General features: G+C 42.6%; 1 protein-coding gene across 7 annotated transcripts in view; it reads left to right on the plus strand.

Moving 5' to 3' along the window:
- The first annotated feature begins 2,950 nt into the window (after positions 1-2,950).
- Positions 2,951-26,647, plus strand: part of ATP2B1 (ATPase plasma membrane Ca2+ transporting 1) — a 62,342-nt gene continuing 38,645 nt past the window's right edge. For 2 of the 7 annotated variants that reach the window (XM_027668936.1, XM_027668979.1), the window contains exon 1: positions 3,216-3,339. The gene's annotated coding sequence lies outside the window, so the exon portion shown is untranslated. Of the gene's footprint in view, positions 3,038-3,214; positions 3,340-3,558; positions 3,655-26,647 lie in introns of those variants that run through there. The other 5 variants (XM_027668957.1, XM_027668963.1, XM_027668948.1 and 2 more) reach the window with 4 other exon arrangements.

The raw sequence follows: 26,647 nt of genomic DNA on the forward strand, positions 1-26,647 counted from the left end.
TCATCCAATTTAATAAATTGACTGAGTTTGAACAGGATCAGGACTAGCAGAATAGCCGAGAAAACAGTTTCCAAAAAGTTAAGATCTATACACAAAGTATGAAAAGTCTGTTTTCTACTTTCTCTTCTCAGATCACACCCATCATGAGATTTGGCCAAAAGGCCCCTAGTTGATATGGGATGGTCCCTCAGACCTTTCATCACCTTATTAATTTTTCACCAAATACTGTAACAGTCCAAATTCTCGAAATTCATACTCTTTATGTTAAAAGTCTCATAGTAAGTAGATCAGATACAGGCACCCCACTTAAATTCTCTGTGACACATTTTCTTCATCTGTTAAAATGTATGATGATTGTGTTTGTAGAGCGGTGGCCATTGAATAAGGTGAGGTGTTGGCACTGATTTGTCAAGTCTCGCCTTTTCAAAATGTCTGCAAAACCACCCTAAATCTTCCTGAAACGGTAATGTTTCCTCAAAAGTTAAATGAAAGATCTCCAGAAATATTCTTCTGCGCATCTTGGTTTTGCTTGCTGACCTACATTACATGGAATATTTTCTGTTAGTCAATTACATGTATTAACCTTTAGAAATAGTAGGAGCACCTATTTTCTCACAAAAAACCCAAACATTAAGAGTATGGGAGATGGAGTATTAATTTGGAAAACATTTTTAAATCCTCAGGAGGAAGATTCTGTGGAGATAGAAGAAATTTCTTATTTTCAGTCAAGGTGCTGCATGTTTTTATGCTAATCCTGTATAACAGTGAAAGAGGAACACTAAGTAACTATTATGCCTTGAAAAATGTATCCACTTGGAGAATGCTAGTATAACAGTATCTCAAAAAGTTGATGTTGATATGTACCCTTCCCACCTTTCTTCCTTCCTGTGAAGAAAATAGGACAGTATTCCTATTTCATAGACAAAGAACTTAAGCACAGTATACCTACCTTTTCTCGAGACAAGCAGAAGCAGGTACAGACACGTACACAAACTGCAATGTGTTAAACACATCATCTCCTTTAGCTGTACCACAGCTAGTTTCATCTGCCTTAGAGCTAGGAGAGGACAGAACTGTGCAGAACACATCTGCCAGTCTTACAAAGCTGTATCGAGAAATGCAATTTCCAAGTGCCTGGGGAAGCCTCCCTGAGCTACAGCCATCAGTGCAGAGGAGGGTGCTGAACTGCAGACAGAAGGAAAGAAAATTTCTTTTATATATGTTCAGATAGTTTTATATTCTCCTTTTGGGAAGAAAGGCAAGAAATCTCAACAGAATAGTCACAGGATTGCTTACTTCATTATTTTGATTTTTCAATTGACCTCTGGATATGGAGAGGTAAGGTAGTATTTTTAGCAACATCTAAAATGGGCAGGAGCCATTTAGTGCTCACAGTCTCCTTTGATTACCTCTCTTGAACAAGGAGAAAAATGTAACAGAGATTCAGGTAAGAAAGAAAGAGACAATGAACCTCAGGCAAGCCATAATAATAACGTAATTAGGATGATTTATTTATTTGCCAGTCTTTGTGGGCTGCTTTGTGCTGACTTCATCCTGTTGCTTTAACCCTCTAGGCTCTGCACCATCTCGGGTCTGCCACTGTAGTGATACATAAGCTTCTCTGTTTCCTTTGCAGCACTGTTTCTGACAGCGGTGGGATTTGAACGGTAACAAAAGCGAAGAAGGGTATTACTTATGCAGGCTCAAAGAACCTGACAGCCTGGGACACAGCTGGCCAGTCACTCCACCGAGATGCCCAACAGAGGGGTGGGGAATGTGTCAAAATACAGCTCAAAAAAAACACACAAAGGGGTAATGGAATGACATACAGCTTATGCATGGCTATTTTTCTTCGCAGGGGCGGAGGAAGATCTACTGCACTGGAAGTGGAGAACTTAAATCAGGGTTTTCATTTCCAGTTTAATTCCCAGCCCTGTTATTCACTTCCAGCATCTCCCCGGAGAACTCACTTGGGCTCAAACGTTGATAACCCCATTTGTTTTTCTCTCCCCAATCGAAGAGCCTTCGTCTGGAGACTGGGAGGCGTTGAACACCTGCGGCCTCCACAACTTCCCTGTTCTCCCAAGGGAGCTGCCAGGGTTCCCCCAGAGGCGGGTACACCTGACGGGAGGATGGACCCGGAGCTCCCCAGTCCCCACCACAGGCAGCGAGCGACACGACACGCTCGTTCCTGCCGCTGCGGACCCGCCCGGCGGCCCCACGCACAGGATCCTCCCGCCGCAGCACACCCCGGCAACTCCAGCAGAGTCTCGCCCAGGCTCCGCTGTGCCCCCCGCGCCCGCTGCTCAGCTGCCGCCAGCGCGGCTCCCACCGGCACCGCCCGGCGGCTCTCAGGAGGGGGAGGCCGTGGGGCGACACCATCCCAGACCCTTGCGGCCCGGGCACGGCACGGCGGGCATAAAACAGCATTACGGGCACAGCGCCCCCACGCCCCCTGGGGCAGGGGAGGACCACGCCCCGGGCGCCCGGCGGTCCCTTCGGGCGGCTCCGCCCCCGCCCCTGCCCCCGCCCCTGCCCCCGGGATGGGTCCGGCCCCGCGCACGGCCCCCGCCCACCGGGGCAACCGGCGCGCCTCAGTCGGGCCCGGCGACCGCCCCTCCATCAGAAGCCCGTGGCCTCTCCCGCCGCCGGGGGATCCCCGCCCCCGCCAGGCAGCCGCGTCCCCGCTGGCGGCGGCCCGCGGCCCACGGGCGGAGGGACGCGAAGCCCCGTGTGGCCCCGCCCCCGCCCCGCCCCGCCGGAGCCGCTCGTGGCAAAGTCACCGACCCCCGAAGCCCGCCGGGCTCCATCAAACGACGCGGCTCCGCCCGCCGACGTCATGGAAACAACCGCGTCAGCCTCCCGCCCGCCAGTGGCGGCGGCGGCGGGCGGGCAACGCCGCGGGGCCCCGCCCCCGTGGGCGCCGTGCCTACCGGGGCCCCGCCTCCGCCTCCCCCATTGAAGACGCTGCACGCCGGGACCCCCCTTCCTCGGCCGGGCGAGGGGCCCCGGTCACGTGGCCGGCGCTCCGCGGGCGGTGAGGGGGGCGCCGCGAACCGGCAAGCGCGGCGCCGGGAGGGGAGGGGGCGGTGGGCGCGGGCAAGTGAGTGACCGCCGCGGGCGGAGGCGGGAGGCGGGCGGATCGCCGCGCTCCGCCCCGCCCCGCCCTGCCCTGCCCGGTGGCGCCCGGCTCCTGTAGCGGGTGCTCTGCGGCGCAGGGGCTCGGCGGCGCGCTCGGCACTGCCCGGTGCGTGCGGGGGAAAGCAGGCGGGCGGTCGCCGGGGAGCGGCCGCGGCGGCGGGAGCGCCCGCGAGGAGGGCAAATCGCCGATTCCTGCCGGTGAGGCGACGGGGGCGGGGCGGGCGGTCCGCGCCCCCCCTCCTTCCTCCTCTTCCTCCTCCTCCTCCTCCTCCCCCGGCTCTCCCCGCGCCGGTGCCCCCTCCCTCCCTCCTTCCCTCCCCAATTCGGTCGCCGCTTCCCCCCCCGCCCCCTCTCCCGCCCTCCTCCCGCGGCCGCAGGGCGGGGGCGGTGCGGCGGGGCCGGCCGGGGCGGGGAGCGCGGGGACCTTGTGCGCTCGGCGAGCGAGCGGCGGCAGGTTCACGGGCGCCTCGTCCCGGCCCCTGGCTGGCTGCTGGTCGGCCCCACGGCGCCGAGGTAAGCGCGGCGGCGGCTCGGGGCGGCTAAGCTCTCGGCTGGCCGGCCGGGGCGGACGGCAGTGTGGCGGCAGGTGCAGCGCTGCTCCGCTTCCCCCGCGGGGCTGCGGGCCGGGCTCGTCAGGGGGACGGCGCGGCCGGAGGGGCTGGGTGCCGCGCTCCCAGGCTTTCGCCGCTTCTCCGCGCAGGTAACCGGAGCGCGCACCTGGACGCTGCCGTGCAGCCGGGGCACGGCGTGACCTTGAGGGCAGCAGATGCGGAGCTGAGCCTCCACGGGAGCGCAGCGCCGCGCCGTCGGGGACCCCGCGGCCGGACACGGCCGGCACGGCACAGCCCCGCAGCCCCCGGCGGGCGGGCGCGCTCACGCCGCGGATTAAGGTGGTGCTCAGCCCCCGCCGCCCGCCGGGTTAAGTAGCCGGGATTAGCCCGCTGCGGCAGCACGACACCGACATCCCTGGCGCTTCTTCGCCGCCCCGCGGGGGCTGGGAGCCCGGCACCCGCCCCCGCGCAGCCTCCCCCGCCGCCTCTCTACGTCCCTCGCCCGCCCGCCCGCCGCGCCCCCAGGGCGGTGTTTTTGGCCGTGGCTGAGGCGTACGCCACTCTCCGTCGGAGCGGGCGGGCAGATTTGATTTATCGATGCCTGGCCGGGCTACTCATCGACCGGTGTGCGCGGACGGGGAAGGGATGCGGCATCGCTTCGGGTGCTGGGAAAGAGAAGCCCTCGCGGGCGTTGCTCCGCGGGTGAGCCTGACCCCGCGCGGGGCCGCTTCGCAATGGGAAGCGCCTCTCACGGCGGTGTCATCCTCGTCCCGGCGGTGCGTGTAACCTTTGATGTAGCACCACGTGAGTTTGGGAGCTGGCTGGAGCCTCCGCCGGGGGATGGCTGGCCGCTGCCGAGCGCGGTCGGTGCTCGCCTCTCGAGGGGGAGCGGAGCGGGGCGAGTGTCCGCGCCGCTGCCCACCCGAGCTTCCCTCCGAGCCCCTCGGTCTGTCGGTAAAGGTTGAGGTCGGAAGGATTTAGGATTTGGGGAGGAAGGTGTCATGGAAGGCTGACGGACAGAGGTGGTCTGTGGTCCTGGGGAGCGTTTCCTTTAGTGTGGCGGTGCGAGCGGTGTTTACCGGGGGCAGGAGGGGACTCGGCCTGAGCTCGGAGGCGCGTTTGGAAACCGAGAGCTGTGGGTGAGTCTGTCCCAGGGTTCTCAGCCTGAGGGGCAGCTGCGAACAGCAGCAGCAGCTGCACAGCTGTAGCAGGAGTCTGTGCTGTGCTATGAGTGTTCCATACTCCACATAAATCTTTTTTACGTTTGACTTTTTAAGCTGGAGCGGGCAGGTGAAGAGAAAAATGCACAGTAGCAAAATTTCAGTGGCTTTTTTCTTGTCATTTTAAGATCCACATCTTTAACTATCTGTTATATACAGCATTGTTGAATTTGTAAATTCAGGCACTGAGGCTTTCCTCTCAAGATATGTTCAGAAGGAACTGGCAGTAGTACCTTATGCTGTGTCCAAAACTGTCATTCTGAGAATGTGGTAGCTGGTAGCTGCCCTTAGAGTGCTTGAGGGGTGACTAGCTAGGTGAATATTCAACTCATGTCCCTTCTTAGAAATCAAGTTTCAAGTCCACTGTACTTGTGAAATATCCTCCATCATTAGTGGTTGGCAATCTTGATTTGCTGGGGAATTAAATGAGTGTGCCTTTGGAAAGCCACTGCCTGTGGAAAAGCTTCTGCATCTTCAAAACATTCATGGATCCTAATGAATTTGAGTTGAAATAGTGTTTTTTCAGGTGGTTGAAAAGGTGTTTGTTAGATAACTTGGCAACTCCTTGGTTCATGATACAATATTCAGAAGGTGGTAGCTGTAGCTACAGCCAGGGCCATTTTTTTCCCCTGTTTGTTGGAGCATTTCAAGGATTTGTTCCAAACACCACAAATAATGAATTCCAATAGAAGTAAACTTGTGTATCTTTAAACTGTTGGCTATTTTGGCAGGAATAGCTTCCAGTGTACTAGGACTTTAATACTTATGGCATAATGAATGGAAACTTTTGGTGTCAGTGGAAAAAGTGGTCATTGAATTCAGCGAGGAAAGAAAACTTGTACATTTGAATGTGAAATTTCTGGTCTGGAATAGCAACGTTGTGTGGTTCGGTTGATTGGTGTTCCTACTGTTGGTTATGGTAACCCACCATGGTTGGATTATTTGACGGAAATGTGGATCCTGTGTTGTATACAGCCACTTGCAGGTCTTCCCTATCAATGCTGCTCAGTGCTGAATTGCAACATTATTACTTCGATTCGTTCAAAGAAAAATGCTGCTTTCCGTGTAGGTTACTAAAATGATGCCTGTCAAAACTAATTTTAAAGGGAATTGTGGCTGTGGTCTTTGTGTGCACACATACGGCGACTTACTATTGCATATTAAACAGTTGTCTTTGGGAACTTAAAGCAGAAAACTTGTGTCACAATAGCATTGACTAAACTGTGTATTGGTTTCTTACACAAAGTTGCATTACATACAGATAATGGTATAAGGAAAGGATTTGTGAAGTATACATTCAGCTAATAATCTGGGAGTGATCCTGCCAATTAAAATGCACTACAGTCTAAAGAAGTTAGTCTTATTTTAGAAAGTCACTCTTGTGGACCTCAATATAAAGAACTTCTGTTTGTTTCTGGTTTTTTTACTGTTTGAATTTATTCAGAAAAGAAGAATATGGTAAGCTGGAGACAGTCATAAGACGAAGATACTAAGAAGGGAGGAACATAGACTGAATCTGCTGAAGCCACCTCAAAAACAGATGGTTTGGAAGAATTGACTTTGCCAATATTTAAGATTTTGGAGCTGGGAACTTAATATTAACTGACAAGTTCAAAATGGACCTGGCAAAACAAGTCTCCCTTGACATAAGGGTGGACAAGATAACCTAAAGTATCTTCTAACTCAAATTTCTTCCATTAAGGTAGACTAAATATTAATGGCACTGAGCATTCTTTACCGCTGAAATGTGACCTCAGAAATGTCTTTCAGTGTTTGGACTGTTTATTTCAGTATATGTTCTCTTCTGTTTTTGAAGAGAAAATAATACTAGTGGAGCAGGGGAAGGGATTTGCATTTTAGTCAGAGTTGAAGTCGGGTTTCAGTTAGCAAAATTTAATCTAATGCAGAATAACGAACAGCCGTTATTAGTCCAGGGCATTTAAAACTGAATATCTTTTGAGAAACAAGGAAGACTGCTTGAATCTGTAAGATTTTTGTTATAGAAATGCAGGCTTGCTTTCTTCCAAAAGGATCAATAAAACTGCAATAATAGTCTTAAAACTGTATCATCTAGTATTTGCAACTTGACTTAAAATTAATAATAATAATAATAAAACTTGTTAAAAGTTGCAGTTTGGGAGATAAGGATCTTTCTGTGTAGAGTATTTTAATTAAATATTAGATAAAATCTAGGGATTGCAGTATTTTGCTTAAAAAGCTAAGATTATCTCTGTCTACTGGCTTGCTATAGTGTGTGCCACAGTCTCGAGTAGGTTTATCTGTTTTTTTAATTCAAACCTGTTAAATTTTCTTTGAAGGCATAATTTTTATTCCTCCTTACAAAATTAACATATTGAAGAACAAGAAAGGCAGCAGACACGAAGTGATGTTGTTACTGATTTGGAAAAGTGAACCTGTGATGGTTTATGTAGAGAGTGAGTATTTCTCACAAGCATTAAGAATTACTAATCTAATTCGAAATAGATTGTCTTTATAAAGATTAGATTTCTTCACTTTTCAATAACTAATGTTAGTGTTCCCCTAGCTTAGGCTTCAGTTAGCTGAAAAGACTGTGTTCACTAGTTGAAAACCAGAGTGATAAAAAAATAAGGAAGAAAGGATTTTTGTTCATAAAACAGGACAGTTTCATAGAGAAGATGTAAGCAATGCTAATACACATTATAGAAGGATGATTTCCTGGAGGTAACATGCATCATGAAATCAACAGGCAAAATACTAGACTAACCCATCTTGGAGCAGTTATGCCTATTAACACTGAATGTAATTTCAGCACAAGTACATGATATTGTCCAATTTGCCTTTTATTTCTAAATTATCAGGCTTTCAAATAGAGTTCATAAAAATGACATTCTAGTTTTCATGACAAATTTCTCTTTATGTGAGCAGTAACTTTGAAGGATCTGTCTGTTCAAACTATTCACATTCCAATAAACATTATGGAGATTATTTCTGCTGCCATTTAAAAATCTTACTCTAAATGACAGATGGTGTTATGGGGGTGTTATTAGTTTAATTTTGGTGAATTGCAAAATAGGCATAAGGCTTTCTCCATTGGTATTTCAAAGGTCTGGTGGGAGAAGAAATGTAAGGAAAATGTAGGAGTCGGTTTGAAAAGTCCAGAAATAGCTCAGAAAATAAATACAAATTCTTTTTGTCCCCTAAGACATAAAATGTAATATGCTATTACAAGACAGACAAATAACAAAGCTTTACCTTTGAAGGGGAATGGACTGAGGAAGAGAGTATATCTACCTTGGCTGCTGTTTGCAACTGTGCTGTGCAGTTAGAGTGCATGGATGCATTTTGAGGATGACAGTTGATAAACTTTGATGCTGGCCACTCAGTCTGGCTGGTTTTGCCACATAAAACATGAGCAGTTTCAGCACTAGAGGTAGTACTGGCTTATTGCTGGCAATTTTCTGATGCTGCTTTGGAGGAGAGAGTTAGGTAAGTACCTGCATGGCCTCCTACTTGTGATGGACTTCAGTGGTTCACGTCTCCTGTTTTCTTCATACTGCAGATGAGCTGGATATTACCTTAATTCCCAGTGAGCACAGGAAACACCATGTTCTTAAAACACACTTCTGGGAGCCTATCACTTGTAATCTGCTACCCTTACTTGTGCCCTTATATTCACAGAAAGATAAGGTGGCAGCAGGGAAAACAACACTATTGGGTTCTCACCACTTGGTGTACAGTGTCTGGTCAGAGGAGGCCTGGGATGTACCATACTCTGCATAGTTGATAGCAGCAAACCCCCTCTGGAGGCAGAAAAGATGATTCAGCCGCTCTGCTTTAAGCAACTAACTTCCTAGGACTCAACCTAAGGTTCACAGCGGTGTGCTCTTTTTCTGCTGATGTCTTCATTGAAACTCAAACTTTAGTATTAATGTTAAGATTTTGAATCAAAGATGATCTTAATCACCTTTACATTACATACATCAGTGAAAGAAAAATCAAGTGCTCTTTTTACTGGAGAGTTACAGAAGTGCCCTTACATAGAGATCACACAACTTTTTTTTTGCACTTGTTATTTCAAGAGTGACCAGTGGCTTGTCCATGTGATTCTTTCAGGATTTCGTCTGTGTCTGCAAATATAAGGATGTCACTCTCCAAAAGCTTGGAAAACATTTGGGTTTGTATGGTAGGTGTTTTAAGAGATGAGAGTCTTTTAAGTCTTCATCAAAAGATTTTTTTCTGTTAATATGTTTGATGCTTTTTTAATATCCAAAGTTATGTCAGACTTATGATGACCTTCTGGAAATACTGGGTTTATCAGCATAATTCAAGAGACTGTGAGGACAGAATCAGCTTCATTTGTCATTTCCTGTTTGGCTTGTCACTGTGAGTGTGAAGTTTCATGGGTTGGTTGAGGTGGCCTCATGGCTACTTGCATTTCCACCCTGTATTAGACTACTCAGTAACTCCCCCCTCCTTTGTACCATCTCTACCCCTTTGCATCTACTCATTGCACCGGTAGGTGCTTTGTTACAAAATCCTTGGGTGCAAACTTGGTTCTCCAAGGTGAGAAGCAAGGCTTGCATGAGCGAAGCAGCACAAGTCTTTGGATTTGTGGTGTGGAAATGGTCCTCCTTGTGCAGTTGTCATGTGAAACCATTCCCTAGAGAGTATTAACCTTTTGACATAGGAGAACTTGAAGCTATTGTTCTGACTGTACACGGGAGAGTGGTTTGAGTGCCAACCTTCAACTAACGATGTTCCAGAAGAGTTAGTGTCTATGTATATGGACCTCTGCACTAAGTAAAATATTAAAAATGTTAGAACACATTAGCTATATTCCTAGGTGGTTTCTGATACTACAGTGGAGGAAAATAAAATGTGCTTGTATTGTGTGTCTAGATTTGCTTCCTGATGGTTTTACATAGATAAGACTGAGTAGATAGTAACAAGAAATGGGTGGAAAAGATTACAGGTATGGTTAGTCCTTAAACTGTCTGAGAAAGGGTGGTATTTTTTAATCTCTTCTGGTTATTTAGATACAGTAGAGACTAAATCAGGATCTTAATATGCATATTGAGCAGGAGTTTTTCACTTCCATCCAGGTGCTGCTGCAGTTAGCGTTGATATGGCACTTCAGATTGCTTTATGTTGCTTGGGTCTGCCAGTTTTTCTTCACTTGGGAATGAAGCTGGTGCAAAATTTCATGGAGCCTATTGAATACAGTGCAAATCAATACTTAAATTAGAGCAGTGTCTAGCAGCCTCATTCTGGTGAGGTTGTGTGAAACATGAAATGATTTAAACTGGCTGTCAGGATCTGTGCCAGATGGCTTTCAAATATACATAGTTGAGAGTGACAGCTGGGGAGGGTAGGAAAGGTGCTTTACCACTGCTTATACAACTACTTTACTTCTGCTTTATTAATAACGCAAATAGTGTCAGCTTGTGTTCACCTACTTCTGCTCTGAAATCCACGTAGTTAACAGTGACAGTGATTTTTCACATTCTAAAATGAGGTTGCTTTGCATAGTGAAACATCTTAACATCTTCACAGAGTCTGATTTCAAATGTGTTTTGGTAATAGGTAGATCTGGCTGTGGTGACTGCAGATCTAAAGAATTGTTCCTAAATTAGAGCTGTATTTCTAAAGCGAGTTAAGATTTTGTAGTAAAGGGCTAAATTCTCTAGGATTTGAGGAAAGCTTGATCTCTTGCTTTCTGGATTTATGTGTGTTGGTTACTATTAGTGGAGTTATCTTTCAGATAGGTAGCCACTCGCATTGCATACCAGGTTATGGGAAACTTTTGAAAGAGCTTTAGTACGTGTACACATCCAAAATGAAATACTAGTATATAAAGCCGTGGTACATCCTAAGTCTGCTTGTGGGCGAGCAATTCACATATGGCATTCTTTTTCTGGTGTTGAACTTAGTGTTGCTGGGCACTGGACAGCAACTTCTCAAACTGTTTTAGCAGAATTGTTTGGAAAAGGTTGTCTTGGTTGTATGAAGTCTTGACATCCTAAAGCTGTGTTGTAAACTTAAGCAACCTCCTAGCACAGGAAATTGGTTTACCAGATGGAAAAATACAAGGAGTGGATGCTTGAGGGGAGTACTTTGTTTTCTGGGAAGATACAGTAGTAACGTCTTTGATAAAGTGGATATCTCCAGAGCTGCAATGGTGAATTTTCATAGGCTCCTTCTATTGTCAAATCTAAAGCTACAGAAATTAATATGGAGAATAAAGCTATGTAAATAACCATGGGCAAAATGCTTTGAACTGCATGAAGTAAATGTTACTTTGAGGCAGTGATCATAAAACATGCTTCTATGAGGAGTTGCCAAAGGCCCCTCTGAGCACCACTGAGCTGGCAAAGTAAAAATCCTTCTGATGGACTTTCGTCTTTACTGCTGCAGTTGGCAGTAGCTGAAAATGGTGACATGGGGGTAGGACTGCTGTGTGGTCTAAATTCCTGGGTCGAGGGTGAAAAGGAGAGCTGGGGCTGCCTCTGCCTCCTGGCACATCTACTGTGGAGTGGAGTGGAGGAGTTCTGTAGAAAAGGTATTGGTCACCCTGTGGGACAGGGAGCTCGAGCCAGCTGAAGGGCTCTCCTGTGCTGGCAAGGACTGACCCATACTGGACTGCTTGAGCAAGAGCATGACCAGTGGGTTATTGCCCTCAGTCACGCTCTTGAGGCCACATCCAAAATGGTGCCCCATTTTGCACCTCTCCTGACAGAGAGAGGCTGGCAGAGACATCATTAAGTTGATAAGGGACTGTCCTATGGTGTGTGGGGAGAGGTGAAGAGAGATGGCTTTGCTTGACCTGGAAGGGGGAAGGCTAAAGTGGGACCCTGGTGATGGCTCTGCAGTGGGGCCTTGCAGAGAAGGTACAGTTAGGCACTTCTGTTTCCCAGGATGAGTGTGGGGGTGTGGAGAAGAGCTTCCGTGATTGACTTGAGCTGGTGAGGCCTGTACTGGCTGGAAGGGGACAGTCCTCATCACCGTGTGACCTTCAGGAGGAACTGCAGGTGTTGCCGCTGTCGTCTTCCTTGTCACTGGTTCTCATCTAGGGCCGTCTCCTGACCTTGAGGTCAGGTGAGCGGCAGTGCTGGCGTAGGGCTGTACTTTCTGGCTGTAGCACAGGCTTGGATATTCCTAAACTAACTGTAAAGCCACATCCTTCCTCTTGCATGTGCCTGCTCTGACATGGTAGTGCAGCTGCTTGATATGCGAGTTCAGCCCAGCTGACTGGCAGAGCAATCCTGGCCGCTTACATAAGCATCTTAAAAACTGAAACTGGTCACTCTGGGCCTCTTCTGTTGCTGAAGTGACACAAGCACATCTAAGATGAAATTCATGTAACTATTTTAGATCTTATCCTAAGTGGCTAAATTTAATATTTTGGTATAGAAGTTATAATGTATCCATTGCCTATTTAAAAAAAAAAAAAAAAGGCCTGAAGTGCCTGTCTTAGATGTAGGTGTTTCCATTTGGTCAGGTGAATCTTGCATATGATGGGAGGAATGTAAACTTGAACCATGGAATGCACACAGTCGTCAGAACTTCAGATAGGCCCTCCAGGTGGTGAAAGCAGGGCATGGAGAAGGGCACAATTTCAATATTGACTTCTAAAAATCTCTTGCATCTGCTGCATGCTGTCTATTACTAACTATTGAAGTACTAAATCTTGGGGAGTGATTAATACTGGAATCAGTAATTGTTCAGCTGTGTACTAAATGAAAGGTATTTAGCTTTTCAGGTTAAAAATGGAGATAACAAACTTCTGTAGATCCATAAAGGCAGCTCTACTAATTTTAAAGTGTGAAGTTCTGTGGAATTTGCTGTAGGTACTTAACTGAGAAGAAGGATTCTTCAAATATACTCAGATTTGAAGGGGCTTTTCGGCCCTTTTCCCCTCCACCCCACTTAGTCTATATAAATGGATCATATGTTTTAACTTGCTGATTAGAAGCCTAATGTCAGCCTCTCAAATGTAAAGGGTGTTAAAAAACATAATTATTTGGGAGATTAAAAAGGCTCCAGTTGCAGGATGAATTAGAATTGTGGTATGTTTCCTGTAAGTATGGTTTCGTATTTCTTTGACTCAAGTAGGTTCAGTGCAGTTCTGTGCCATGTTTTGAGTTGGCACTTGTTTTGGATTATCTGTGTGGTGAGTCTGGTTAGATACCCAGTCTTCTCAAAAAGCAGCTTTTTTCCTATCTGGATAAGCTTCTCATATACTTGCAGAAACAGTCACAAGAGACTGCAATAACTTGGAGAAGGGATGGATGATCAGAGTGGTTCGGATGCATCTGGATACTTGATCATCACCATGTTTGTGATGAAAAAAGCATGGCTTTTCTTGCTGTGGTTGCTCTACATAAAATGTACTGAGCAGCTGGGCCAGAGTCCTGGGAACCAACCAAGCACAGCACATAGATAGAGAACACTGCTGGAAGGAACCCTGATATTCAACAGCAAAACTGTGAGGTGGTCTCATTACATGCTAGGGGTAAAACAACTATAAAATATCATGTAAGCTCTGTAAGATGAGAACCAGTTCAGAGTGGACTGACTTACTAATTTTGTGAATCTACTGTTTGAAAAGCTGAGAAGTGAACACCACTTTCCTGAGGTGGGAATTAGAAGCAGCCATCTAATTTGCTGAAGGGTGGTTCTTCTATTTTTAAAACTTAAAACAAGTGAAGGCTAAATTACGTAGCTCCAGGCACATTTTTTTTCTGGTAAGTAGTAATCAAAATCTAATGATTCAAGCTGTGAAAGCTTTTTAAAGTTCATATGAAGTTTAAGATGATGGAAATTTATCTTTTCTTTAGGAAGAGTAGTGTTTTGCTGCTCTTCAAGAGGAAACTGAGACAAAGGCATTTAGTTCATTTGTGAGTTTTTCATATGCAGACTTTTAAATAGTGAAACTTAGAAATAGCCACCCAATAAAATGATTTCAAAAAAGCTGAAGATTTGCAAGAATTTTGTATTAGCCTAGCTTCTTACCAAAAGGTTGGGATATGCTGATTTTATTTAAAAAAAAATCCCTGTAATTTTGCAGTTCAAAAAAGAAGGGAGTGTCTGTTTGTGGAGCTTTTGCCAGGAAGGTATGTTGTCTCAAGTTGGCCTAGAGCTTTGCACTTACCTCCATGAGATGGCAAAAAGCTATCAATCTGTCTGCTTAAAGCCTGTTCCTCTTGCAAAAACCGTTTCCACAGCCGCCACTGTGTCAACACCATTCAGTCATAAGTGCCAACTCCAAAGCAGGCTGATCAATGGAAATGCTAAATAAAGCAGCAGAGCTCTTGCCTCAGAGGATGTGTAAAACCAGCTTTGCCAGTAGATGTGTGCCTCTGTTAATGCCAGCAGAAAGGTTTGCTGTTTGTTACCTTCTAGTCCAACACCGCTCTGTGCCTTCCTGGCTCCTTTGCTTGTGGGTCATCTTAAACTCTGAGTTACTCAGCTTGTCTCCTAGATGAAGCTGCTTTTTAAGAAATGAATAACCGAAAGGGTTTAGTTTTTCTGAAACTGAGAGCAGAATCCATAGAAATAAAAACTTGATTGTCTTAAATTGTAACTAAATAACAGTTTTGGTTGTTGGGGTTTTTCAATGTGTTTTTGTTTGTTTTTATTTTTTGTTTTTTTCTTTTTACATATAAGGCATCAAGTTTATGGTACTTTTTAGTACTGTTAGAATTGCTTCTGCCTCAGGTATGAGATTTTGAGATGTGGCAGCTGGTTGAGGATCAGAAACAAAACACCAAGTCTACTGCCCATTGACATACATGTCTGTGAAAGCCTGAGGAAGTTCTTGGCATGCCTTAAATTAAGCGCATTAGGTTTGCAGGCACAGCTCTTTTAGTGCTTTCTTACAAGGTATCTCTTTCACAGCTGATAAGTAAAATGATGTCTGTACTCCCTCTGCTGGCTCTGCAAAAGTAGCTTTCATGAGCCTAAATCATCAAGTATCACCTCTTACAAATATGCCTATGTGAAATTCTGAATTAAGAACAGTTAAATGTATGGAGGAGGGATTTTCCTGAAAAATGGGTCAACAAATAGTTACTGAAAGCTAATCAGGTGTCTCAGATGCTATCTCCTGCTATAATGGTAAACACTGGTGTTGTATATACCTTTGTAATTGTAGTCTGGTCTGTTTTTGTGTAACAACAATTGGATGTGGCTATCCAAATTAAGATACCAAAAACTTGTACATCTGGTCATACGTCTGAGCCCTGTTTTTGTAGGCATTGTGTGCTGTACGTACGTAGAGGTATGATACCTGGAAGCCTCCCATGGGGGAAGAAAACTTATATACTTCCATAAATTACAGTGCTCCATACATTTATTTGTTTATTCTGAGACTACTTGTTTTTTTCTATGTGAAGTGATAAAAATTCTCAGCCAGAATGGAAGAAGTTCGGGGCTTGAACAAAGTCTTGGTATAGATAGATGTTATGTACATAATCAAAACAATTGCTCTTGGAAGTCAGTAGATGTCTTTACATGCCAATGTAGTTAATTCTGTTTTCTTGCTTTCTGATATTACTCTATTATACTACTATTCTAGTTAATTTTGGTTTGTGGAATTCAGTAATGTTTAACAGCTTCAGAGGACTGAAAGGATAACCTCCCCTGATATACTGGTTAGTAACTAGATAAGGGGAATAACAAGCCAAACTGCCTTTTTACCACCCCTGAGCCTTGTGGAGAGTCTGGCTCCTTCCTGGTTGCAAAGTCTGATGATGTTTTCTGGATTTTTGTCCCTTCAAGGTACATTTCCTGGAAAGCACAGCCTTTTGTCCGGACGTTTTACTTGTATAATTCATGACTATCAAATGTTCCAGAACAGTAAGACTACTGTGCAAACCCAATTTAAGAATTCAGTAAACACAGTTTAAGAATTCAGTGCAGCCAAACACTGCGGTTCCTCCTGTTGAATTTCTCTTTGGGTATACTTGTGGCTGTCTGCAGATGTCTTCAGGCACTGCTGTACTCAGAAGGGACTTTTTAGCTGTATAAAAATAGGCCAGAGGTTAGAACAAGTCTTCCTCTCACAGTAAGCGTGTTCGTCCTACTGAATATCCTCCTCTTCCACATGCTATTGTGGATTAAGGTCTTGAAGTTTATCCCTGTGACTTGGTTATCCTCCACTTAGTATTCAGAGTGTTTTGGTTTTTTTTTTAATTTCCAAAACTGTATTTTATAAATGTTCATTTTAGTTGATAAATAAATCAAAAATTGTGGACCTCTGTAATGTAGGCCAGAAAATATAGCTTAACAATGTCTGCCTTTGACCCTAGTCTTGTCAGGCAAGAACAACTGATGGTTCTCAGTGCACAGAAAAATGCTTCCATTTTCTAGGAAAACCCAGTAGTGTATTTCAGAAACCTCCAAATGAAGGAGTCAGAGATTCCTGATCTTAATGTATCTTAAAATAATAAAATAGCTTAAAATAGCTTGGTTTAGGCTTCCATTGGACAATTTTGCCATGATGCAATTGTTTAAATACTTGAAAATATTTGCTCTGTGAAAAATACTTTGTGACAGCTAATGGCTTATTTTAATAATAGTTACTCAACAACAAGGTGGTGTTTTGGTAACTACACACTCTTCAGTTTTAAGGAAGAAAGCTGTCTTGAAATCTGTTTAGCTTAATTATGTGCATAAAGCATCGCACATCAAACTTGATTGTGATTTTGACAGACAGCTGTTTAACTGCCTAAAATTGTTTGTTCTTTTACACTTTGATTCTGGATTCTGACTATATATTGCTTGATCACTTTGCTGAGCTCCTCTAATTAGATAACTGCACTAAAGTGTTCAAATACTGATAAAATGAGTTATTCCCCCCCCCCTGCCCCCCCCCCCCCCAAAAAAAAATGCCAACCCCCCAAAAAACAAGAAGAAAACCCAAACAAAACCAACCTCTACTCCAATTTCATGTTGTATTGGTTAGTGTGAAAGATTTCAAAGGGAATGGATACATATTGAAAAATCTCATCCCAGTAACAGGGCTAGAGCAACTTGCTATTAATAATCTAGAGAAAGCTACTACTGGTATCAAGTCTATGAGTACAACATACAAAAGTGCATATAAATATTAAGTGTTTGTTCTGAAGGGGAACTGGGAGCATTGTTTATAAGCTGTGCTGTTATATCTGTGAATAAACATGAAGGATAATTAGGATTCTGCTGGTATAAATTTTTTTGTCTATTTTGAATCATCCCTTTTCTTTAGAAAAGGAAGAAAAGTAAAATAATTGAAATAAAATAAAACTAAGAAGTTAATAGGTTAGAGAGCATGGTAGAATTTGGCTGTCAACCTGCTTGTCATGGTGTACAGACTTGAATATGTGTGTACCTTAAGGGAGCCACATTCATAACATAATTTTGAAATGAGGTGTATGGTTGGTTTTCAATGTGTAGGACTCCTCAGTAAGAGGTTTCATTTCATCTTCTTAACCAGTGTTTGGTACCATCAGGTCTGAAAGTGTGAAAAACAAGTCTGTTACTTGTTACTAGCAGACTTCATTTTTGCACCAGTTTCTAAATCTTGTCTCTCTCAGGTAGTTTTTTTGGGGTTTTTTTTTGGAAATGCTGCTAAAGTTATCCTCAATTATAAAGGTTTTCAGATACTTCTTCCTGTATTTCCTGTGACAAACTAATTTAAGTAAATCATCCTTAGTGGGACTGACAAGCAGGTTTTTGGAGAACAGTCCTACCACAGCTGCTTCCTAGTAGTCTGCTTTCTCTTCTCCATCAGAATTGGAGATAGAATGCTTCTTTAAGCTACAGAGTGTATTGAAAGTGCTGAGAAACCAGGTGATGGTATAGTGTGAGAAAAACAAATACAGACTTTGCTTAGGAAAGTGGAGCACTGGGAACAGAAAAACTTCTATGCATCTTTTAAAATTTCCTCTAGAAAGACTAAACCCCTGTCTGTGGGAGTTTTGGTAATTCATGCTGTCTTTTGTTTCACGGTGCTGTGTTCACTTTCGTTTTTGTGATGTTCTTCTCAGTCACTTCCCTCCAATGGGGAAACAGGCATTTCCCTGAGTCTTGGTAATCTCAGGCTAACTGAAGCTCTTGTCTTCCGTACTCTGCTTAACACTGCATTCTACAATAACAGAAACTTGTGAGTTGCAAGGTTTTGATTAAAAATGTAATTGGCTTCTGCCTTAACAAGGCGTGGTCTGTGAGCCCCTACTTGGCTCTAGGGGGAAAGAAAGTCATGCTGAGCTGAGGTGTGCTACAGTGAGGTATGCAATGGCACTGATCCTTTAAAGAAGTTCATTGGTAGCCATGAGCTGGACATACAAATCTTGATTATTTAAAGAGTTTGTTTCTTCAGCAGTGACCAGTTGGAATTAGTAAAACATGCATAAATGCAGCATGATGCTTGAAGTTTGTCACTTGAGTGGAGAAGCTGATATTGCCCTTCCCAATTCCCTGTCTTCAGAGATACTGTATGCTATTGGTATTGCTAGAAACAATGTGATTGCAAATGGTGCATAATGTTACTATGTGCCACTGTAAAACAAACATTTGTGGGAAAAAGCTTTATGTAAAGAAACAAAATAGATCTGAATTTGCTGAGTCAGAATGATGATCTGTAGTCTTCATGGTTAGGTAGACTTGGCCCCGAGGCAATTAGTTCAGCTGCAGCTGAACTTAATTGCATTAGGCTCCCCATTCAGAGGCCATTTTTGGAAGGAGGAGTATTAAGGTTATCAAACTAGCCACTAGCAATTACTGCTGAGAATTCAGAGCTGCCTTAGCAGAAGACTGACAGCTTGCTATGTATGTCAATGGTAGTTATGCTTCAGGCGCCTGCTGGTTTCCCATGTTAGTTCTGATAGCCTTGTACTTTGATAGGCCAGGGGAGTTAGGGGAAACAAATATCCGATCCTCAGCACTGGAGAAGTCCAGCTGGTTGGTATGAAGATTTTTCAAGGCATGGCCTTTCCCTTCCTGGGGTAGCATTGTGCCAGAGCTAAACTAGACACCTAGTTCACCTCATAATTTTAATGCTGATGATTAAACTGGAAGCAGAGCTGTCTGCAAATTGCATTAGGATCCACTGAGGCTAGTGAAGACTTAAGACCTTTGGTTTATGGGAAACTGGAGAAAGGATTTCCTTTACTGGGTGGAATAGCAGTTTTAAATGTATCATGGAGCATTGTTTCATTGGAATTTTTCCCCAGTCGCTTTTTTTCAAATTAACTGATCATGCAGCTGATGTCTTCGTAATCTCAAAAACCTAAAGAGTTATGCACAGTACAGTTCTTCACACCTGAAGACTTCAGAAATGAAGCTGCAATTGTTAATTGCACATAGCCAGTTTGTACAGCAATTTTAAATAGCCTACCAAAACTGAGAAAGGAATTAAACTTACTAAATCTGCTTGAGCCGTTATTTGACAGTCAGGTGAGCTTGCTGTTCAGTTCAAATGGTGTTCACCCTTGACCAAAAAGTGTTGTATCGTGCTACTTGTTAAGTGGCATGTCAATTTATGTGAAATAACAGAGGGAAGATGAACCTTTCTTTGAATGGAGAATAATGTTATCTTAAAGGAGCTAGCAACATAGTTCCATGATGAAGGTGCTTCCAGCATTAGCTGAATGTGTGCTGCTTAAGTTGGCATATCCAAATTGTTTGTATAACTTCTACAAATAAATCAGCAATTCTGGCATCTTGTGAAAAAACTTCTTTAGACAGTAGAAATGCTGATGTTTAAGGTTTTTTGGCTGAGGGAAGGAGATCCTTTTTGGACAACTGCTTTCTGCACCAAGCTGCTGTGAGTAGCCTGCTCACAGATGAGATGTGAAATGCATAGCTACCATCACAGCTAGCAGAAGGATGGAGACTTGGGAACATGCATGGTACATATTTGCTTCTTGGATCTGGAGGGGCAGGTTTCAGGGCTGAGAACAAAAATTGTTTTTAAAGATCATGGAAGTGCAGGGAGAAGGCAAGAGCAGTGGAAAAAAAAAGTATTAGTAAAGGAAGAAGTGCTAAAACTGTTTAGAGTGTTGCGTGTCCCATGGGAGATGGATTTAGAGCAGGACCAAAAATGAAATGCCATCTCTCAGTGGCTGAGGTGCTGTAAAGAAAAGTAGAGAAGCACACAAGAAGTTACGGTTCTGAGCCTCGGGTTGCCTGTGTGACTATTGTGACGACAGACTTTCCATAGTCTATTACTTCATTAACACAGTTGCCAATTAATGTAGGTGGCTTTTCCCAGTGCAAAAAGATAAGGGTGACAGGTGTAAGTTGTAGTGTCAAATAATGAGAGCTGCTTCAGGACCTCTGTGGGTGGAAGTGTTATGCCTTTAAATGTAGTACAACCGTACCTTTGGTCACCTGAGGATGTGACAGACTTACTGCTTTTGTTGTTAGACTTACAAAGTGCTATGATGAGAATCTCAGCTTTGTGCATCCTGTCTGCTGATACTGCTTTAACATTCCCTGTCTATGTTAAAGAAACAAACTGCCCAGAGAAGTATTTGTTACCTTATATTGAGTGGTGGATGTATGCTGATCACAGAGCATTTAATTTAACATCATTCTACAGGCAGATACCAGTAGCTATATTGCAGTAATTGTAAAATGTGTGCAAAAAAACAACCCTGCATAAATGAGAAAGTTTGGAGTAGCTAAAAGTGTGTGATAGTACAGGGAGCATGACAACTTAGTTTTTAAGTGGGTGGCAGAAAGATCGAAAAGTATAATTGTTCGGAAGGACCAGTTTTGAAACTGGAGATGTGCCTGAGGGATAAAGTCATATGTAGCCTCACTAAATGGCAAAACACATCAGATAATACCATGAGGCACGACCTACTGAAGATGCTTCTTATACTGTATAGGAGAGAAGGCCCAGTAGAATGGATTAGTGCACTAATGTCTCAAAATTTACCAAAGAGAGCTAAAGGGAGGATCAGTATAATCATAATGAAAATTTTGCAAGAAATTCCACACTTGCGTTTCTGCAAATCTGTGCAGTGGTTCTCAAATTCAAATATTGAGGTAAAAAACCCAACCAACCAAAAACCCCACAAACAAAAAAGAACCCCTGAATCTCCTGCCACTACCAGCAGAAGCGGTAAACTTGTGCAGTAGTTCTGAAAGTGCTACTCAAGTGTAGAGTCGTTATGATATTTGAATTGAAATCCCTCTGGTTTCTTATGAATAGAAGATAGCAAAAATAACTACCAGTTTTGAAAGGAGTTTTTTCAGAATGGCTCTTTAACCAGTTTACTTAGTGTATTTCTGGCAGGCAGGGATTAATAACATGCAGGGAAAGCTAAGATAATTTTCAAAATACAGATTTTTCAAGAAGTAAGGGGTTTTAAGGGTTTGAGGATAAGGATAAATTGTGTCCTTTTATTTCTAGAAGGCTTGTGAAAAATATGAATATGAAGGTTCTTAAACTGGCTTGTTACATACCACGAGAGAAGCTTCTTAAACTATGGCCACAAGAGGACAAAACAGACATCCAGCTTAGCATCATAGTGTGTGCTCATTGAGATGGATGACCACAACTGATGTTTGCTTTATTTCTTTTTTACATTCCAAACCATTGCTTGGTGGGGATGGTGATTTTGAGGATCATAAGGGGAACCTTTACCACACTATCACTATTTGTATATCATCTGTTTACAGTTCAATGAGCATATAGGATATTTTGTGGTACTGTTTATATATAGCAGTAAATTAGTGCCAAGTAGCAAGAAAAGCCTTAACACTTACCTAAGTTAATTTCACTGACCTAATAGAAAGGAATTGGTCATGTTCAGAGTGACTTTATGGAAGTAATTAGGCTTAGTCTCATAAGTATAAATATTTCCTAGTAGTTTTAAAACTACTTTTAAATTTCTCTTGCAGTTTTTTCAATACAAGAAGAATCAGGTAGGGATGGACTTTTGCCCTTTGCTTGAAGGCTCTCATAGCTCTGGGGAGCTTTTGGCACTTCTTTGGTATCAGGAGACATGGTCACAGTCAAAAGCATATTGCTCTGCTTATATGGATATTAGCATGAAAGAATAGTTTCTGGAAGAAAGAAAGAGGGAGTGTTCAAATCAGGAGGAAATGATAAATGTCTAGTTTTGGATGAAGTGCCATATGCAATTTAACTCAAAAGGTATTGGAAGCAAGGTTAAGAAGAAGTAGCAAAAATTAGAGGCTTTGTGAAAAAATGTGAAAAGATTTCTGAAGACTAGTAAGGTTTTTCAAGTAAGAGAAAGTAAGATTTCTCATGACCTATAGGAATAATTGATGAAGTCAACTGCTGTTCTGCTCTGAGTCATAATTATTGTCAGACCTGACCAGCTGGATGCATTGCTTACAGGCATGTACTAAGCTTTAAATGCGACAAGTAACTGAAATCCAGGAATCCAATTCCATCTCTGTTGTATGAAATTTGGTACCATCTCACTTTACCTTATCTTGAAACTTAGTTGTGTATAGTGATGTCGTATGCCTCATTTAACATGCACCTGTCAGATTTTGTGATCAGAACACATCTTGCAGTTTTGGGAATGCCAGTAAACTCTGCTATAGTCTCATGATACATAATTTTAGAAAGTAGTTTACTATGCTACCATCCTACCATCCTTTTTTTTTTTTTTTTGAAAAAGTTCAGCTTTTTGTCTTGTCATTTTTGCCAAAATGGTTTTGATAAATATTGCTGAGAAAAGTGTGGTAAGTTGTTCCTGAATTTATTAATGTGAATATTTGTCAATAGATAATTTACTGCACACTTTAAAAAAAAAATCCACTTTTAGGCTTATATATTAAACAGCGTAATTATCCTAAAGAAACATTTTTGTCCAAAACTGTGCAGGATTAAGCAACTTTAAATACTCAGTCATCTTATTTAGGACTCAGTGGATCTGAAGTAAAGGAAAATATCGATGGGCATTGGGAAAACACTTTTTTTTTCTTTCACTTTAAACACCAGCAGGTTTGCCTTCAACCATCAGCTGCCTTAGTCTAAATTTTGGCAAATCTACTCACCTCAAGTTAGCTGAAGTAGCTGACACACATAGTAAATGCATTTTAGGTACTTGAACACGTTTAAAATTATGCTGGATGGGACAGAGTCCTATCTAGAGGTTAAAACTTTTTTTCTCCTGGGATTATAGTCTTAACTTGGAATAACCTGTTATTGGAAGCAGTCCTGTCAAATTTAGCCTTAGTTTAGTTTGATGTCATCACAGAGCAAAAAATAGATGAGCCTAGTACAAGGAAGTTCCAGGGCCTATGGGTGGAGAAAGGAGAAGCTGCCTGAGTGTTGATGAGAGCTGTGGACTGCGGGGATCCTTGGAGACATGGCTCTGTTAATGGATGTCTGGAATAAGTAATTCCAGTTTCCAGAAAAGTGTTTTAAGTAGTTAAAAACTTAGCTCTTTTGCATGGTTTCGTGTCTTGAAATGTTTAGCTTCCTATGGACAACTCAGCATTGTAATATAAAATAGGAGATGATGAAAGCCTAGTATTTCAAATACATGGGAGACTCAATGCTTTCTCTAATGATCACATTGGTTTTGTGCTCTTGGGTTTTCCAGTATCTCTCAAAGTCTGATGTAACTTGAAAGCGTTCATAGGTTTTTCTGAAGCCCTTCTTGTTGGGTTGATTTGTCTGTTGTTGGATCAGTAATATCTGTTTAGTTATCTCAGAAAGCTAATTATTAGTTTAGGCTTTTGATAAAATAGTTTTCCTACTCAGAGTATTCTATACAGCACATTCTGATCTTGTTTCTTAATCCAGCTGCCATTCAGCTGAAGTTGAGTTGTGAGTGTGGAAAGGCCGTGGCTTGGACCAGACGGGGCAGTACAGACCTGTGCAGCTGATTGACAGCGTAACAAAATGTCTTCTTGCTTGCTGGGCTCCTTACAGAGGCTGTGGAGCAAGCTGCTGCATAAGAGAAGGTCATTTTCTTCATGCCAAAATAACTCACCTTCAATACTTATGTTTTGTTTTTTTTTTTTTTTTTCTTGCTGGTACCAAAATAGGAGGGAAATTATGCAGAAACCTGTGTGGGAACGCTGCTAATTTGTATTACTACCAAACTGACTTCAGACTACTGAAGTCCTAATTTGTTAGCCATCATTTCAATAAGAAAAAAATTGGGGGTCTTAAAACCAGGAAACCACTGCTGGATGAAACTGCTACTACAAGTCTCAATCACAATAGGCAGCAGCAATCCATAAGTGCCATAAATCACAGAATATTTTCGGTTGCAGGGGACCTTTGAGGGTCATCTGGTCCAACCTCCCTACAATGAGCAGGAACAATACCAGTGTTTAAATCCACTGGAGAATCTAAGCCAGTTTTTATTTCAGATAGGTAAGTGCATCTGCTTCCCAAGAGATTAGGCTTCAGAATGAAGTCAGATTTCTCTTCGAAAACTAAAGAAGAGTCATGACCTTTGGTGAATTTCCCGTTTATAACACATAAGCTGTAATAAGGGAAACTTGCCATTACAACACATTGGGCACATTTGAGGCTGAAGATGATATGTTAAACTTTGTTTGTGCCCTTTCCCTCTTAGCTCTTCAATCTACTTTTACTCGTCTCTTCATAAGCTGAACTCTCTGAGATACTTGCACTAAAACAACAACATGCCACTGAAATGATTTAACTCCTAGTTGTTCAGTTAGGCACATTTTAACTTATGGGATAGTGACCTGTAAATGCATACTGTTTTGTATTAACATTTTGTTTCGTTAGCATTCATTCATATTTCTTGTGAAACAGGCGTTGAGTTTCTGTAGCCTGTCAAGTCAGTGTGAGGGTGTGTCTTTTACACTAAGACCCTCTAGAGCAGAAGACATCAGTCATTTTCAGTGTGATTCCCAGGTTACTTTCTAAGTTACAATTACTTTCCATTATAATAATATTCTATTTTAATAGTATTCCGGACAACTTCTTCCCCTTGTCTTTCCAATGTGATGTTATGTGATGGCTTGAAGCTGTGGAGCATACCTACACTAAAGTCTGCTAAGGCATAGTATATATTTTTGGTATCTTAAAAGCTGTATTTTGAAACAGGTTAAAAGGCATGACAACTGAAACATATGGGACAGTTTTTATCACAGCAACCTTTTGGTATGCAGATCTGTCTGGTACTCATTGAACTAATTAGATTAAACAAAGGCTTTCCTGAGATAATCACTTTGCAAGCCCTTTCCTATATTACAGTGCCCAGCTTTTTTAGTGTCTTGTTGAGGGTCAAATGCTAGCACCAGCTAATGCTTTATATCTGAATGCATAGTGTTTGAGCAGATGTATAAATTAAATTGAATTACACAAGATCTATAGTTGCCCAAGCTTTGACTTTTGAGGTATGAGTTTGCCTTTTTTTAATATTGATTAAGAAAATTGCATTTCCTGTAGGTTGGTGAAGTATTACACGTAAATTTAACTATAGGAAAGGCTTGGGTAGGGGTCCAAGGTATGCTAGGTCCTGTGCATCTGGGTAATAGTAATTGTGCCACTCTTAAACTCTACTGTTTACACTTGTTAGTGCATGGCCTCTGCAAACTATCTCTTCAAGGCAGCCTTAATTTTAATGACTGTAAAACACATATTATAGCTTTCTTTCAAATAGACGGAATGACTACTAAATCACTAATTATTAAATACTTTTACCTGTGAAGGACTATTTCTGGACTCCTTTTTAAAGCCTAATTAATGTTCAAGACTGTCTTGATGGTAGCTGTTTTTTGGGGCAGGAGGTTAATGTGAGTCTATGTTTAAAGCGTCATTACAGGAACGCTTTAAGAAACATGTTGCAGCTTCTAGCTTGATCAACACAGTGGAACTAAATAGGCTTGTAATCTATAGTCTGTTCATGCTTTGGTAAGCATCTCTACATGTGGACTTCTGTTTAGAGCTTGTCCTTTCTCCAGTCCAACTGCAGAGGCTTACGAGGTAGTCAAACTTTTAATATTGACAAAATTATCTAACCTTTGTTTCATGGGTTATGGGTTTGAATTATTATCTTTGTCTGGTAACAAAGCACACTCCCTTAGCAATAAATATTAATTTCATTTGGATAAGAAAGTTAAGCTGCAGTATTCCTCATAAGCAATTGCAATGACATGATATGTCATGAAGTTATTACAACCGTAGAGCAGCAGGGTCTTTTCGGTGAGATTTGCATATGTAGCCGAATCCTGCCTATGGGAGTAGGTGCTGCTACTCAAAGGTGCCTCTGCAGCTTAAGTTTTTTAGTCACTTGAGTGCGAGAGACAATAGCTTTAAAGTTGATCGTTGTCTCAGTGATACATAGACAAAGGATTATCGAAAAGTTGATGTGTCTAATGAAAGACTCCTCTAAATCATCCTGTGTGCAGCTTGTTAAAGCTGGACACTAACACATAATTTCAACTGAATTAAACTTTAAATAGACTGGAACTTCAGCTAAATGACTTTTAGCTTGATAATTGTTCTTTGAATTTAAAATTTGAGATATTAGCAGATTGGAATTTAAGAGGTGAATTGCTTTGAACTGTAGTGCTCCAGAGCTCACGCTACTCAAATAATGTATTTCAAATGGCTGATGCAAGAATTGAGAACTGGAACAGTGGTCAAAACAAAGTATTTCATTAGTTGATAAAGTAAATGCTATTAGATGATCTTTGTAGCTTAAAAACCACTTTCTTTTATTATACTTGAATTTCACTGTGATGGTTTCATTATGCATCACCACTAATGTTACAAAAATGAACTGTTGAAAG

This window comes from Corapipo altera, unplaced genomic scaffold (assembly GCF_003945725.1).
Source record: "Corapipo altera isolate COAL_440 unplaced genomic scaffold, ASM394572v1 1, whole genome shotgun sequence".
NCBI lineage: Eukaryota > Metazoa > Chordata > Aves > Passeriformes > Pipridae > Corapipo > Corapipo altera.